Genomic DNA, 16,447 nt, shown 5'->3' on the forward strand with positions numbered 1-16,447 from the left:
TTCCTTGGAAACCTAAATGATAATTTAGTTATTTTATTTACCAAAGTTAATTGATAAGCAGCATGGTGAGATGGATAGGACACCAGAGTTGGAGACAGCTTCTTACTAGCTACATGATTCTGGGCAAGTCACTTAACCTTTCAGTGGCTGTATCAATAAAATGAAGGAGTTGAAGCTGATGGCCTCCAAGTTGCCCTCAAACTCCACAGTATTATGCATGCTATTAGGAAAGATACTTTTAAAGCCTTAGGAAAGTTAATTGTGAGCAATTTAGAATTGTTCATTCTGAAGTTAATTTTGATTATTTCTGCTATGTCTCACCTCATTGTATATGGAGGGGAATAGGTTTGTAGGTCAGCTGGGGCACATCACCATGGATGGCTTATATGCAAAAAAAAGCATCAAAGATATGCTCAAGGTCACATGGGAGCAGAAAAGAATAGAGGCTGGTTTTCTGGTAAAAGCAAGGGATAACAGGTGGACAGCTTTATATTGGATGGGATCCAGAGAACTGGGGAGATCGTCTTTGGAGGAGCTATTGAAAAATATGGATAAGAATCATTAGAATGAAATGTGGGTAGGATTTGCACCTAGACAGGAAACACCTACACCAAGGAGACTGGATCCATCCACATAAAGTCTGAAAGAAATAACAAAGACAAAAACCATCACCAAAAGCAACCAACACTTTAATTAGGGACTGGAAATATTGTTTCCTTGTTATAGGGAACTGCCAGGTGAGGAAACTCCCTCTATCAGTACGGATCATTTATTACCTTTCTCTGCAGCTGGATAGTACAATGAATAGACTCTATTGTGGTTCTCAGTGGTTCTTAAAGTATGGTCTAGAGAATCCTGGGGATCTCTGAAACCCTTTTAGAAGATCTACAAATTCAAAAATAGTTTTTATTTCCAATATGGTAAATGACTATAAATATAATCTAGATAAACAAAAATGCTTTGGAGAGATCCTCAATAATTTTTAATAGGATAAAGATATTGAAAAGAAAAGTTTGAGAACCACTGGAGCATTGGATCTCTGATTCAGCAAGCTCTGAATTCACATCCAGCCTCAGACACTTTCTAGATATATGACCTGGACAAGTCATTTTAGATTATCTTTTTCAGTTTTCTCAATTGTAAAATGGAGATCAAGATAGCACCTACATTGTAGGGTTGTCATGAGGATCAAATGAGATATTTGGTAAGTACTTATCACATAAATGTTTGTTTCCTTCCTTCTTTCCAACTTATGGCCTTAGAGAGTTGCTTAGAGCATTGCCCATGGTTACACCCTACTCATAGTATGTATCAAAGGTAGGACTTGAACCAGATCTTCTGAACTTCAAGACTGGCTCTCTTTATCCACCACACAACACAATATGTCTAATTAAAGGAGAAAATTATATATTTTAATATTTGTATTCAACAACAAATAATCATGGTTATTTAACAAGACAATCAATCTGCCTCCTATTAGTTATATGACCTTGGATGTCACTTACCTCTCTGGGTCTCAACTTTCTCAGTAAAACAGAATTATTAAAATTCAGTCTTTTTAGACCGGGTCATTATCAAAAGGTTCTCTATAATCCTGAAAGTTCTAAATAAATGCCTTGCCTCATTGTATTTGGAAAGACAATAGAAATTATACTTTTTAAATGACTATTATTATGCTGAGGGTATATATTATTGCCTTACAGTATTAGGACAATAGTCATCACTAAGAATGACAATTTAGTAATTTAATTTAAAATATTCACATATTGTGGAATTTTTCTTTGATGTGAAAAAGATTTCATTATTTTAATGGAATAGCTATCTGGGATTTATTGGCTGTGGGTCCATGAGCAAGTCACAAAAGCCATTTACCCCTCAGTTTCCTCATTTGTAAACTGAGGCAATTGGACTAGGTAATCTATAGGGTCCATTCTATCTCTAAAATTCTGATTTTACTGTATTTACATAATGAGTGTGCACCACCAGAGGGCATTATAAGTTTCAGCCAAATTAAGTTGCTTTTCCTTCCTGAGCAACTGCTTGATCCAAAAGCTTCATCCTTTGAGGGGACAGTGAGTTGGTTGTGTGTTCCTAAGTTGAAAGTCTCATCTTTACTCTCTCCTACAAGGTTCTCTCCTTCATACTGTAGTTTATTGAATCCTACTGCAAAGGTCTTTAGTTTAGAAAAGCATTTAATTAAAGTAATAAAATAGAGTAAAAAATAGGAGTTAAAGCTCCTAGCATGCACATAATGGACTGCAGCACATTTTACCTGACAGACTCTTTCCATTTTTTTTCTCCCCACTTGAGTCCTGATCCAACTCCCAAGAAGCAGAGAGAGTAAAACTTGGAGGTTTTTACCTAGCTGACTATGATCAAATAAGTGGGTGTCAACATCACTTTCCCCAACACTTAACGGTTTCACCTCTTCTTCTCCTTAGTACAGACAGACCATCATCTCTCTAACTCTCTCCCATTACTTCTGAAAACAAGTATACAGTATCTCTGCCCTACAGAGGCATTTCCTGGCTTTCAGGTCCCTCCTTTCGGGTAATGGAGTTTTTTATGGGGGCTGACATTACTCTTCCCCACTCCCTCACAGCATTGAGTGCACAATGTCATGCTCACTGCATGTGTTTTTAATCTATTTGATTTCATTTGTAAATGTAGCTTAATACATTCTGACTTTTAGCCACGTTAATAGGAAAATCTTAAAATATAAGGTCATGCAGGGAATTTAGTCTCTCTTCTGCTTCATGTTCATTCATAGGCTGTATAAAGAAAGACAAGTTTCCTTATTTTCTCAATGTTTAAAAAGGACACCAGTTTGGGAGTTCCTGCTGTCTCTTTAGTTAAATAGCTGTTCCTTCGTGAAGCCATTTCTTTCTGAATCTCAGTTTCCTCACCAGTAAAATGAAAGGGTTGAACTAGATCATTGGTTCTCAAACTTTTGTTCTCAGTATCTTCAGGTAGTTAAAAAACTATCAAGGATCTGTTCAAAGAGTTTTTGTTCACATGGGTTATATTTATAACTATTGACTATATTAGAAATAAAAAATAATTTTGAATTTGTAGACCCTCTGAAAGGATTTCAGAAACTCCAACAATTCTTTGGACTACACTGTGTGGACCGCTGAATTAGATAGTCTCCAAGGTCCTTTCCAGAATTAAGATTCTCACCTTATGAATGATGTAAGTGCACTTCTTCCCTTCTTTGAAAAGGGAGAGGCTATGGGTGTGGACTACTGGCTATATTGTCAAAAATCAGTTATTTTGGCTGGTTCTGATAAACCACTTCCCCCCCCACACACACCTCTTAAAAATGCTTTTTTAAAGGGATAACTTGTTGGGTAAGAGAGAGACATTTAGAAATGAAGGTGATATTAAAAAATATATATAGCAATCAATTTTTAAAGAAAAAAGGCATGTTTGTATACAAATACCCCCAGGGCAAACATAAAGGCAGACTACAGAAATCCATAGATAGATACCCTGATGCATAGATACATAGTACTGTGTGTACATGTATTTACAAACATATGTATGTATGTATGTAAAGGTGTGGATGGGGAGGCACATACACATACACATGTAAACATTTTCTTGTGTTGTGCGTAAGGGAGAAGCTGGGGGATGGCACACAGGTTAGAGTGCCTGGAATCGGGAAGAATTAATGTCCTGAGCTCATATCTGGCCTCAGACATGTCCTACCTGTGTGACCCTGAGCAAGTCACTTAACCCTGTTTACTTTAGTTTTCTCATCTGTAAAATGAGCTGGAAAAGGAAATAGGAAACCCTCCAATAAGCTCTGCCAAGAAAACCCCAAATGAGGTCATAGAGATTCAGACATGGCTAAAAAACTACTGAACAACAGAGAAGGTGGGAGGGGGGTGCTGACCGACCCTCACTCTTACAGATGCTAGGATCATACTATCTTAAATTTAGCGCTGGAAGGGTTCCCGGTATCTTTCTAGCAAGGCAGGCCTTTGAATGACAAGAGCCTCAATTTAATTTAAAATTAAGAGTCTGCTAGAATGAAAGGATCTCTGCGAGTGGGTTAACTTAAAGCTGTTAACAATCATTTTCACCTTAGTAAAAATGAAGGATCTGAGAGTTCACAATGGTGAAAAGCCGGAGAGAGAGCTTGAGGGCATTTGGCAGGAGGGAAAGGACAGAAAGAGAAAGCCAGCAAACTTTACCTTCTTCAGGATTCTGCCTAAGGCCAGCCCTACAAAAGCTGACACAGCTTCTGTAAACATCCTCATTGCCCCTAATCTGGTCTGGGAAACTGCATCTTGGGAGCAAACAAGGGACCCAGCCCCTGCCTTCTGTCGCTTTTGGAAGGCTTCTACTTCTGGTAAGCTACTTTACACATATTCTCTGCTGGATTTTTCAACCCCTTGATCAGGGTTCTCACCTTCTCTTTCACTTCCAGCTTTCCTCATTCCCATGACTGCCTTCTCCCCCCACATCCTAACACCTCCAGTCATTGAAGCTTAGAGAGCATATCAGGTGATTTGAAAATCAACCCAAGGAAAACAAAATTAGGAAAGTAATGATAGAATGTGTTTCAAAATTCGGTATAGGTGACTTTTGAATTACTTGATGTTTTGGATTACTTAACCTCAGATGCCTTCTATTAGTATGGCTTCATTCATTTAACAAGTAATAATTGAACATCTATTTTATATTAGCTTCTGGGAGAAACATATATTGGATAGAACATCCTACTCGGGGTCAGGATAAATACAAGTTCAATGAATTCTGGGACTATGACTTATGTGTGACTTGGGTGCCTCCTGCAAAATTCTTTAACTTATCTTAACCAACTTTTTTAAAAAATGGGAAATGGGATTTCTTGAAGTTCTTGTAGTTTTCTAATGATGATGATGGTAATAATAATAATTATAATAATGATAGAATTTTATATGGTTCTTTAAGATTTGAAAAACCCTTTACACTTATCCTGGGGTTAGAAGCAAAGTACCTGGATCTGTATCTGTATCTAGATCTGGAAAGTCCTTGAAACATTTTTTGACCCTTCCATTGTGCCAAAGAAGAAATCTGCTTTTATGAAGGATTTACACTTAGACTCTATATATGGAGAGAGAGAGAGAGAGAGAGAGAGAGAGAGAGAGAGAGAGAGAGAGAGAGAGAGAGAGAAGAGAGAGAGAGAGAGAGAGGAGAGAGAGAGAGAGATGAGAGAGAGAGAGAGAGAGAGAATGAGAGAGAGAGGGAGAGAGAGAATGAGAGAGAGAGAGAGAGAGAGAGAGAGAGAGAGAGAGAGAGAGAGAGAGAGAGAGAGAGAGAGAATGCAGTGGGTAGAATTTTTAGGCTTGGAGTCAGAAAAATTCATTTTCTTGAGTTCAAGTAATGTCTCAGACACTACTGTTTGACTCTGTGTAAGTCACTTAACCCCATTTGCCTCAGTTTCCTCATTCAAGAAACGAGCTGGAGACGGAAATGGCAAACTATTTTAGTGTCTTTGCCAAGAAAACCTGAAATGGGGTCATAAAGAGTTGGACCAACTGAAAACAGCTGGAGAACAACAACATAGATATAGATATAGACATATAAAAGACACACAAAGAAAACCTCAGACTGAATAATTGAACTCAGCAGGGTTTAGTTTCTGACAAAAGTAGCGCCATGGGAACAGACCACCAGCTTTGGTTTTTTCTGAAAAGCCACCACATGATAGAGAACAATAGTATGAACCTTTGTGGCCAGACCCTGTGCCCCTCCCAGAATCCTTAGGAGTCCTTGGTGTTTATTGGGATGTGCTCTTGAAGAATGATATTCATCTCCTGAGAATCCAGCTAAAGGCTAAAGAGGAAGCTAATCAACCAATCAGTTAATCAACAAATATTTATTAAGCATCTATTATGGCAGGTACTGTGTTAAATGTTAGGGATTCAGATTGAAAAAATGAAACAACTTCAGGATATGATTCAGGAATTCTATTTACTAGAGTTTAAAGACAAATTTTCCCAGATCTATAGATCTATGTGGCTGCAGCCTTGTTAATTATGTACAAGAATGGATGATGTATTGATTAGAATCATGAGTAAGCTAGGATATTTACCAGGCTGACTTTGACACACCTGCTCAGGAGGTCCTAGAATACCTTAGTCTTAAAAAAATCCAAGAAGACAGAGCATCACAACAGATAAAGAATTTTAGAGCATCATCCAAAGACTTTCTATACTAAATATTATTTTTGTTCAGTCATGTCCTTAAACTGGACTCACCATTTCTTATCATTATAAGTTTACATAAACCATCCTTCATACCTAGAACGCATTCATTCCTCTTTCACACCTGTTGAAAAATATCTTTTTTTTTAAAGACTCAGGTCAGTTCCCAGGTCCCGGGAAACCGCTTGTCCTCATTCTCACCTGAGGTTGGAACTTTATCACTCTTGTTGCTGTTGAGTTATTTCAGTCATGTCTGACTCTTTGTGACCTCATTTGAGGTTTGCTTGATAAGGATACTGGTTTGCTCATTCCTTTTCCAATTTATTTTACAAATGAGGAAACTGAGTCAAACCAACTTAAGTGGCTTACCCAGAGTCAAACAGCTAACGAGTGATTGGAACTCAGATAGTCTTACTGACTCCAGGCTTGGCATTCTATCCACTGTGTCACCTAGCTGCCCCTTTATCACTATGAAATTAAAATTACACCTTCTAGAACTAGCAGGAACCCTGATGGATTGATTAATTTAGTAGAGAAAAAAGATAGGGGAAATTTCCTCTATAATTATTACTAAACCCTCAATACTATCACAGTCTGAAATTATTATCTCTTACTCTTCATCTCAGATCTCTTGAGCCAAATTCTCAGATGGAACTCAGGCAAGATTGTATGGATCATGTAGATGATTCCAGGTATGGGATGGAGGAAGAATTTCAGTTCAAATCAGTAAATTAAACAAGTGTTTCTAAATTGTCATTTACATTATTCCGAGCACTGCTCTATGCTTTGAAGATAGAGAAAAAATAAAACTATGCTCATAAAAAAGTAACATTCTTTTGAGGAATGGGTACTGCCCATCCACAGAAAAATAAATACAAACTATATATGAAATCATTAGAAAATAATAGAGAGGGGCAGAGTACTGGGTAAATCAGCAAAGCTCTCTTATGGAAAGCTTTACTTAAACTGGACTTCTAAGAGAGCTAAGATCTAAGAGTTGCAGTTGAGAAAAAGGAACATTTCAAAAAGAGGGATACCCTGTGCAAGGAGATGGAATGTTGTATATGGGAAACAGAACATAGGGAATACAGGGTGGAGTAAGAGCCAGATGGTGAAAAGCTGTAATAACTCATTTACATTTTATATTTTATTTATATTTTATCCCAGAGTGCAATGGGAAGCCCCTGAAGCTCCATGACCCCAGAAATGGCACGGTTAGGCCTATACTTTAGAAATATCAATCTACAATTGTGATGGGCTTGGCTCTTTTCAACAATGAGATAATTCGAGGTAATTCCATTAGATTTGTGATGAAAAATGCCATCCACATGGCAGAGAAAACCATGGAGACTGAATGTGGATCAAAACATAGTATTTTCAACTTTTCTGTTGTTGGTTGTTTGATTTTTTTACCCCTTTCTCGTGTTTTTTCCCTTTTGATCTGAGTTTCTGCATGCAGCATGATAAATAGGAAATATGTTTAAAAGAATTGCACATATTTAATTTATATCAGATTGCTTGTTGTCTTAGGGAGAAGGAAGAAAGAGAAAAATTTGGAACACAAGGCTTTGCAAAGGTGAATGTTGAAACCTATCTTTGCATGCATTTGGAAAAATAAAATACTATTAAAATAAAAAAATTGACAACATAAAAAATGTCAGTCTGACAGCTGTATGGCTTGGATTGGAGAAATCAAATGTTGAAACCTCAGAAACCAATTAAGAGGCTATTATAATAGTTCAAATGAGAAGCAACAAAGACCTGAATGTGGGATTAATGGAAAATGACTTTTCATATCTAGTAGATAAGAGATGGCAGGTCAAATTGGAGCCCTATCCCAGTATTGCAGTTTGACTAGAAGGAAGGTTGCACAAAAGTGGGTACTGTGAAATATCAAACAAGTTTGAGCCAAATTATAAAGAGCTTTAAATTCCAAGTTACATTTTAATTTTGCCCTCCAAGACAATGAAAACCATGGAAGGTTCTTGAGAAAGGAAGTGACCAGGGTCCTCAGGAAGATTATTTTAGCAGCTATAGAGTGCCTTGATTTAAAAAGAGAGACTAAAATCAGGGAGACCAATTAGGAAGCTCTTACAGTTTTCAGTAGAGGTGATGAAGGCCAGTACTTGAATGGTGACGATGTACATGAAGCAAAAGGAACAGAAGTGACAGATATCATGGAGAGAACCTCGACAGAGCATCCTTATCTAATTCAGAGAGTTCTAGTCCACTAGAAAAAATGTTGAAGGTTAGTGTTGATCTCTTCTCATCTAAAAAAAAATCATGCAGATATTTGATTATTCTTCATTAGCAGGCTGATTCAAGAAACAAAGGCATTCAAAATAACCTCTCCTCCAGAAAAGGCAGGTGGCAATTGCATTGTACTTCATGCTGATCTATTAGGCTATTGGCCATCTTAACCATTGTATTTATTCAATTAGGGGTGCCACATTTCAGGATATTGAAGTGTCAGGATAGTGAGATGACTGGAAGTCATGTCCTATTTTAAAAAAGTGAAAGAAATCAGAAGATAAAGTTGGAGAAAAGAAGAAATAAGCACTGTCACTATTTTTAAGTATTTCTAGGATTGTCAAGTAGAAGATGGATTAATATTTACTCTTCTTGACCCCCAGAAAACAGAACTAGGATTGATACATGAAAACAGAAATCAACTCAACAATAAGAATTTTATAACAATTAGAGCTATTCAAAAACAAAATAGTCAACTCTGTGAATTAGGTTCTCCATCACTAGATAAAGGTCCAGTAGAGTAGACCTTTTGTTGGGTTGTAGAAAGAATTCATGCATTAGTCAGGAGGTTGACTAAATGATCTCAAAGTTCCCTCAAATTTCAAGGTTCTACAAGTCTCAGTTTTCAAATATGGTAAAATGAGAGGGTTTGATTAGATCCCAGCTTCTTAAATTGTGGTTCACAATCCATATGAGGTTTTATAACTGAATGTGGGGGTCACAAAATTGTGATTTATTGTCAGTAAATGTTTGTTTTGTATATCTATTTTATATTGTTATATATCCAGGGTCACATAAAAATTTCTAGAGCCAAAAGGAGTTGCAAGTAGAAAAACTTAAGAAGCCCTGGATTAGATTATCTCACAGTCCCTCCTAGCTCCTCCTAACATCCCATGATTGTATGGTTCTAAATTACATGGTAAAGAAAATAGTCATTGTAGATTAGTGTGGAGGGCAAAAAAAAAAAAATGTTTAGAGAAGTTAGGGAAAGCTTCCTGGATAGGAAGGAAGACAGACAAGTTATAAAGAGTCAAAGACAAGGCAGCAAAGGGTTTTTTTTTTTGTCATCTCCAGAAAAGATAAGGATCATAAATTTAGAACTGGAAAAAATATTAGAGATCATCTAGTCTAACTTCTTTATTTCAAAGATGAAGGAATTAATTGATATATAAAAGAATTATTTACCCAATTATTTATGTCTTATCTCACTAGAATGTAAACTCCTTGAGGACAGACACTTTTTTGCTTTATTTTATATTCTCATCATTTACATAGTGTCTGGGACATATTAAGTACTTAATACATGCTTGCTGATTGATTAAATTACTTACCAAAAGTCATACAAGAAGTGGCAGAAGTAGTATTAAAACCCAGATCCTCTGATCCTCTGGACTCAACACACTTTCTATTTACCATGCTAATTTTCTGTTATAGGGGAAAGGTAAAGAAAATGGTCTGGTGGTGTGTTAGAAACATTCCTGTAGACATTTCTATTATGTGTTTTTTACCTTTTCCCTTAAATAGTTCCTGGATGTAATTACAAGTGACTTTATGCCTTCTTCAGTATTGATAATCACAAGATTGAAAAACAAAGCTGTCTCTGTTATTATATAATTAAAGGAATTACATATGGTTGTAAAGATATATACATATGAAAAGTCCAGTTCAATCTTTATTGATGAATTGAGCATTGATGATTGTCATTTATTTAGACTAATCTTTTTTATTGAATTGACCAAATTTGTTAATGGAGGGGAGAGTTATCATAGTTTTACAGACTCCTGGACTTAAACAGACCTTTAAAAAAAATCCAGACCCCTCCTTTGGGCATTTAACTATCTGAATTCCTTCCAAAGAGTTTCTTTTGTATTCTCAAAGACTCCTAAGAACTTCTTTGCTAGACTAGAGACTATCTCTCAGTGCAGTTGTTCCTCCTCGTGTTATACCAGTCTGTGGCTGAGGCCTACGCCCCATTCCCTTTTGTTTTGACCTCTGTGATGAGGAAAACAATTTGTTCTTTCCCTCACCTTAGAAATCTACTTTAGCAACCTACATGCTTGAAGATACTTATCTGGTTGCTTTAGTAACCTTTCTGCACCTTCTCGATTTACTCATCTGAAAAGTAAAAGGTTGAATTAAATCTAAGATTCTTAGATTCCAGAGGGCCTGTGAACTTGAAAGAGAAAAAAAAAAACATTACATCTTTATTCCAATTTAATCAATTTCCTTTGTAATCAGCTTATGTATTCTGTTTCCTATCTTTAAAAACATCAATTGGATAATGGCTGAGTAAGTTATGGTATATGAATGTTACGGAATATTATTGTTCTATAAGAAACGATCAGCAGGATGATTTCAGAGAGATCTGGAAAGATTTACATGAACTGATGTTAAGTGAAACAGCAGAACCAGGAGATCATTGTATATGGCAACATCAATATTATATGATAATCAATTCTGATGAACATGACTCTTTCCAAAAATGAGATGATTGATACCAGTTCCAATGATCTTGTGATGAAGAGAACCATCTATACCCAGAGAGAGGACTGTGGGAACTGAATGTGGATCACAGAATAAGATTCTCACTCTTTTTGTTGTTTGCTTGCATTTTGTTTTTTTACTTATTTTCTTTCCTTTTTGATCTGATTTTTCTTGTGCAGGAAGACAATTTTCTAAATATGTTTATTGGATTTAACATATTTTAACGTATATAACATATATTGGATTGCTTGCCATCTAGGGGAGGAGGTAGGGGGAAGGAGAGAAAAATCTGAAACACAAGGCTATGCAAGGGTCAGTGTTGAAAAATTATCCATGCATATGTTTTGAAAATAAAAAGATTTTTTAAAAAAGAATTTATTTAAAAAATCATTCTGAGAAGAGGTCATTAGATTGATAGAACGATTCATGACACAAAAAAGATGAAAAACATCTTAATTAGGCCATCTCTGAATTCCCTTACACCTCTTGCATTCTATTCTTTTAAGTCTCCTCCTTTTTTCTTTCTTCCTTTCTTCCTTTCTTTTTTTCTTTCTTTCTTTCTTTCACTTTCTCTTCCCCTGGAGAAAACAACTACAACTCTTCCTCCTTGATCTCTTAAATTACATTGCTTCATCTATTCTGGCTCATTGAATATGTCCATCTTTCACAACCCTCAGAGCTTAAATTAAGGTAATAATCCACAAAGAGGGGATGGATTCCCATAGCATCCATTAAATTAAGAAGAGTTGGAAAGATGTATCTTTAAAATGGTGTTTGAGGAGTAAAGGGATCCACATGTGCAAAAGTGTTTGTGGCAGCCCTTTTTGTAGTGGCAAGATACTGGAAACTGAGTGGATGCCCATCAGGTGGAGAATGGCTGAATAAGTTGTGGATGTTATGGAACATTATTGTTTTGTAAGAAATGATTGGCAGGATGATTTCAGAAAGGCCTGGAGAGACCTACATGAACTGATGTCAAGTGAAGTGAGTAGAACCAGGAGATCATTGTACATGGCAACAGCAAGATTATAAGATGATCAATTCTGATAGACGGGGTACTTCTCAACAATGAGATGATTCAGACCAGTTGCAATGACCTTATGATGAAGAGAGCCATCTACCCCCAGAGAGAGGACTGTGGGAACTGCCAGCATAAGATTCTCACTCTTTTTGTCATTCACTTGCATTTTGTTTTCTTACTCATTTTCTTTCCTTTTTGATCTGATTTTTCTTGTGCAGCAAGAGAATTGTATAAATATGTTTACACATATTGGATTTAACATATATTTAACATGTATAATGTATAATGGATTGATTGCCATCTATGGGAAGAGGTAGGGGGAAGGAGGGAAAAACCTGAAACACAAGATTTTGCAAAGATTAATGTTGAAAAATTATCCATGCATATCTTTTGAAAATTAAAAAGCTTTAATAAAAAAATTGGTGTTTGACCAAAGACAGACCATCTCCTGTGACCAACAAGTGGCAGCAGTCAACAATCTGCTAATAATTTTTATTTAACTTAATTTACAAGGCACTTTTTTCACAATAAAAAAGATAGTGTGAGTGTTGTCATCCCCATTTTACAGAAAAGAAAACTGAGGCTCATAGAAATTTACCAGTTCTGCAAGTTAGTAATTATTGAAACTGGAACTCAAAATCAGATTCTGAGATTTCTCCATTAACACAAAAAACCTAAATATTCATTAAGTTTCTATACGTTCTCATTTCATCTTCACAATAACCCTGTGAGTTAGGTAAGACTCCATCAAATATACCAACTCCATTTAATAAATGAAGAAATTCAGGCCAGAGATGTGTACTAGCTTTTACAAAGAGAGTTACTCTGACCATGAGTCTCTTGATTCCGAGTCTATACGGGGCACCTTGGTGCCTCTCTAGGTAAGGAAACATTAATTCTGTCAGTTAGGCAAATCCTCTCATCTTCAGCAACGTTTAAGACTCATCCACCATGTCTATTAAGAAAGTAATGATTGTTTCTATAAGACAGCTCTAGCTCTTATCTTGAGTGCGGCAGGTAAAGGAAGGAAGGATTTAACTCATGTTTTTAGAATTTGGGGAATTAGAAGGAAACTAATCTATTCATACCTTTTACTCTGGCCCAAATCATCTGGACCTTATCATAGGAGAGGAGATACCTTCCCCAGAGCAGACCCAAATGCCCAGTCAATGCAAGAAGTACTCAGAGACACCAGGAACTGCTTTGCCTTCCTCCTGAAATAGTTTACAAAGTGCAAGCTTCCTTCACTCCATGTTCCCAAACTCATGGCTTATTGTCTGTCCTCTGGTGGAATTCTCTGTATCTGTTCCTTGCCTGGATTTCTGAGAGACTTGTATTCTAGAGACACTGTTGTCTGGTACAGTTGCTACAAGTTTTTCACAAGTGTCTTCCCTTCCTTCACTGATGATTGGAGAGGAGAGAAATTTTAGTCTTTGGTGACTCTGAAACACAGAACGAAGTCACAGCAACAAACTCAGCTTTGAGGAGAAAAGAGTGAAATTACCTGCCTAGAAACCCAATGGCTATGTTTCAGTGAAAAGACATGAGCCTGAGTTAATCAACACCTGATTGTGGTCCTGCGTGAACTTGAGCACATTATTTCATTTCTCTGGTTCTCCTTTTTCTCCTGCCTAAAATGATGGATTGGAGGTAGGTGATTTAAGAGGCTGTTTTAAATTTATGATTCTACAACCTTTTTCTTTCCAGGTCTCATCTTCACCTGTGAAAAGAAGAGTTAGATGAGATGGTCTGTGAAATCCCTTCCAGATTTACCATTCTGGGTATTTATGGCCCTAGGAAAAGCAGCACACACAGAGAGCCCCAGTCCAGGTCCCAGGCTAAGGGGACCCTGGCCAGGTCCTATGAACTATGTCCTAGACTGTTTGCACATTATCCAGGAAGAGAAATAGCAGCAGTGGTCCTGAAGGAAGGTACATTTATGTGTTGCCCCTTGGATGTACCCAGCCTCCTTTCAGAAGGATATTCTCTATCCCATTGAGAGTGAGATGTCTGGTTACCCTTTAGCTGGAAGCTAAACGCAACACTCCCAAAGCAGGCTGGACCTTCCACATCCTCCAAGAAGTGAATCTAGTTGACTGCCTCCCTCTAGTGTTATGGGAAAGGAAAGGGATAGCAGCCAGGGGGTTTGCTAACAAAATAGATGTGTGAAAAGAGAAGTTGATATGTGTATGTATTGTTAAGTATATTGGGGGGGAGTGGAATTTGTTTCTCAGTTTCTCAGTTCCTCTTTATCCACTTAGCCCCTCCTCTAGCTCTGCTGAGAAAGCAGAAGACTTCATAGTTATACCAAGGCTCCCATCCTCATCCTATCTTGCACAGGCTTTTGCAATGATTTTTTTTCCTTTTCATTTATGTTTTTTTTAAATAAAGACAGAGGACCAGGGGAATATACTATAAGCTGCAGCTGGATGAGGAGAATGGGAAGGGCAGGTGTTACTGTCTTACCTGATACTTGATGACACCTAGAAATTGGAGTGGGGAGAGTGTTGAGAATTCCAAATTTGGCCAACAAACACTAGATAGATTCTGTATCGCCTAGGGTTATGTCCTAGGGGTAAGATTCAAAGAACCTTCAATACATTTATCCTCCATGCAAGCAAAAAAAAAAAGTTATACTCTCAAAGCCCTGGGATAGAAAAAAGAACAATGGGGAAAGGTTGCTAAGGGGATAAGAGAGCCTGGAAGACACAAATGGTACCTTACCTACAGATGAACTGTCTCCTAAGAAGCTGGTCCAGTGCTGAAGGAGAAAGAGGCAGAGAAAGGGTCATTTTTTTTCAATAGTATTTTATTTTTTCAAATACATGCAAAGACAGTTTTCAACATTCACCTTTGCAAAGTTTTTCTTCCTCTCTCCTTCTCCCTCCCAAGATAGCAAGAAATCTTATATTTAAATATGTGCAATTTTTTTCAACATATTTCCATATTCATCCTGCTGCACAAGAAAAAATCAGATCAAAAGGGAGAAAACATGAGAAAAAAAACAAGCAAACAAACAGCAAAAAAGGTGAAAATACTATGGTTTGATCCACATTCAGTCTCGATAGTTCCCTCTCTGGATGTGAATGGCACTTCCTATCCCAAATTTATGGAAATTACCTTGAATCACCTCATTGTTGAAAAGAGCCAATCTATCACAGCTGGTCATCACATAACACTTCTTGTTCCTGTGTACAGTGTTCTCTGGTTCTGCTCATTTCACTCAGCAACAGTTCATGTAAGTCTCTCCAGGCCTTTCTGAAATCATCCTGCTGGTTGTTTCTTACAGAACAATAATATCCCACAACATTCATATACTATAACTTATTCAGACATTCTCCAACTGATGGGCATCCACTCAAAGAAAGAGTCATTTAATTCAACCAGTCTCTGTTAAGCAGATGCAAAGTTATTCTATTAACACTACACTCTCAAAGGCAATATGGCGGGAATGATTAGAGTCAAAAGCACGTGCTAGACCATAGTTAAACATGGAGCAAATAGAACTTTGCGCTTGGGTCCTCAGGTGGGGTTCCTTCCTGTTGTTCCAGCAGTTCCTGTGCCATGCTCACAGTCCTGCGCCATTGTAATCCCAGTCTTTTCCCCCAGTCGTCTCCATTATTCTTGTCCCCCTATGAAAGAGTTTCAGCCCATCGCCCTTAGAGTTAGGTTAGGTCTCAGCTCCAGCAGTGTGTGGCGGTAGAGATTACTTCACCTCTGAGAACCTCAGTTTCCTTATCTGTAAAACAAGAATAACATTTTTTATGCTCCCTGTCTCAGAGAGCGGCTGTGATGAAGGTATCCTGCAAACCTAAAACTGCAGGCTGTGAGGATTCGATATTACACTTTGGTAGGAAGTCCCTGAACAGAACCTCGGGCCCTCAGAGATGTGAGCCTGGTTCTGGCCTTGGCCCTCGAAGGGCTCCAGGGCCTCGGACGGCCCTTTCCCACCAGGCAGGGCCCTGACGCTGGCTATACCGGCTTGCCATTCTCTGCCACTCTCGCAGCTGGCAAACACCACTTTGGGGTGACCTAGGTCAATCCCTAATAAAAAACTGCTCTGGGGGCATATGTAACATCGAAATGAGAACTGAAATCGTATTTACTTTAGAGGAGAGGACAATTTATTACCATGTAGGGCTGTGTTTTTGGCTTGCACTCTGTTATTGATTGATAGGCCTTTCAGGAAACAAAAACCCAGGGAGAATACACCCGGCTGGCTCTTGGCTCCCTGCCAAAGCAGCCTCATCTCCTCTGCTTTGTCAAGTATTTCTTTTTGTCTGCATTTATCATTCTCTGAGGCTTTTCTGTTTTAGCTAATGTGAGGACCAAGCATGTGTGTGTGTCAGTGTGTGAGTATCTGTGGATGGGTGGTATGTGGGCTCATTACTAAAAATGACTACTCTGGGTGGGGAAGGAAGGGGGTCAGGAGGGAACAAGGGGTCAGCCAGAGACAACATGGCGTTTCCCCTTCTGTGCCCTGTCCTCCATCTCT

The sequence above is a fragment of the Antechinus flavipes genome, chromosome 3 (genome assembly GCF_016432865.1).
Source record: "Antechinus flavipes isolate AdamAnt ecotype Samford, QLD, Australia chromosome 3, AdamAnt_v2, whole genome shotgun sequence".
NCBI lineage: Eukaryota > Metazoa > Chordata > Mammalia > Dasyuromorphia > Dasyuridae > Antechinus > Antechinus flavipes.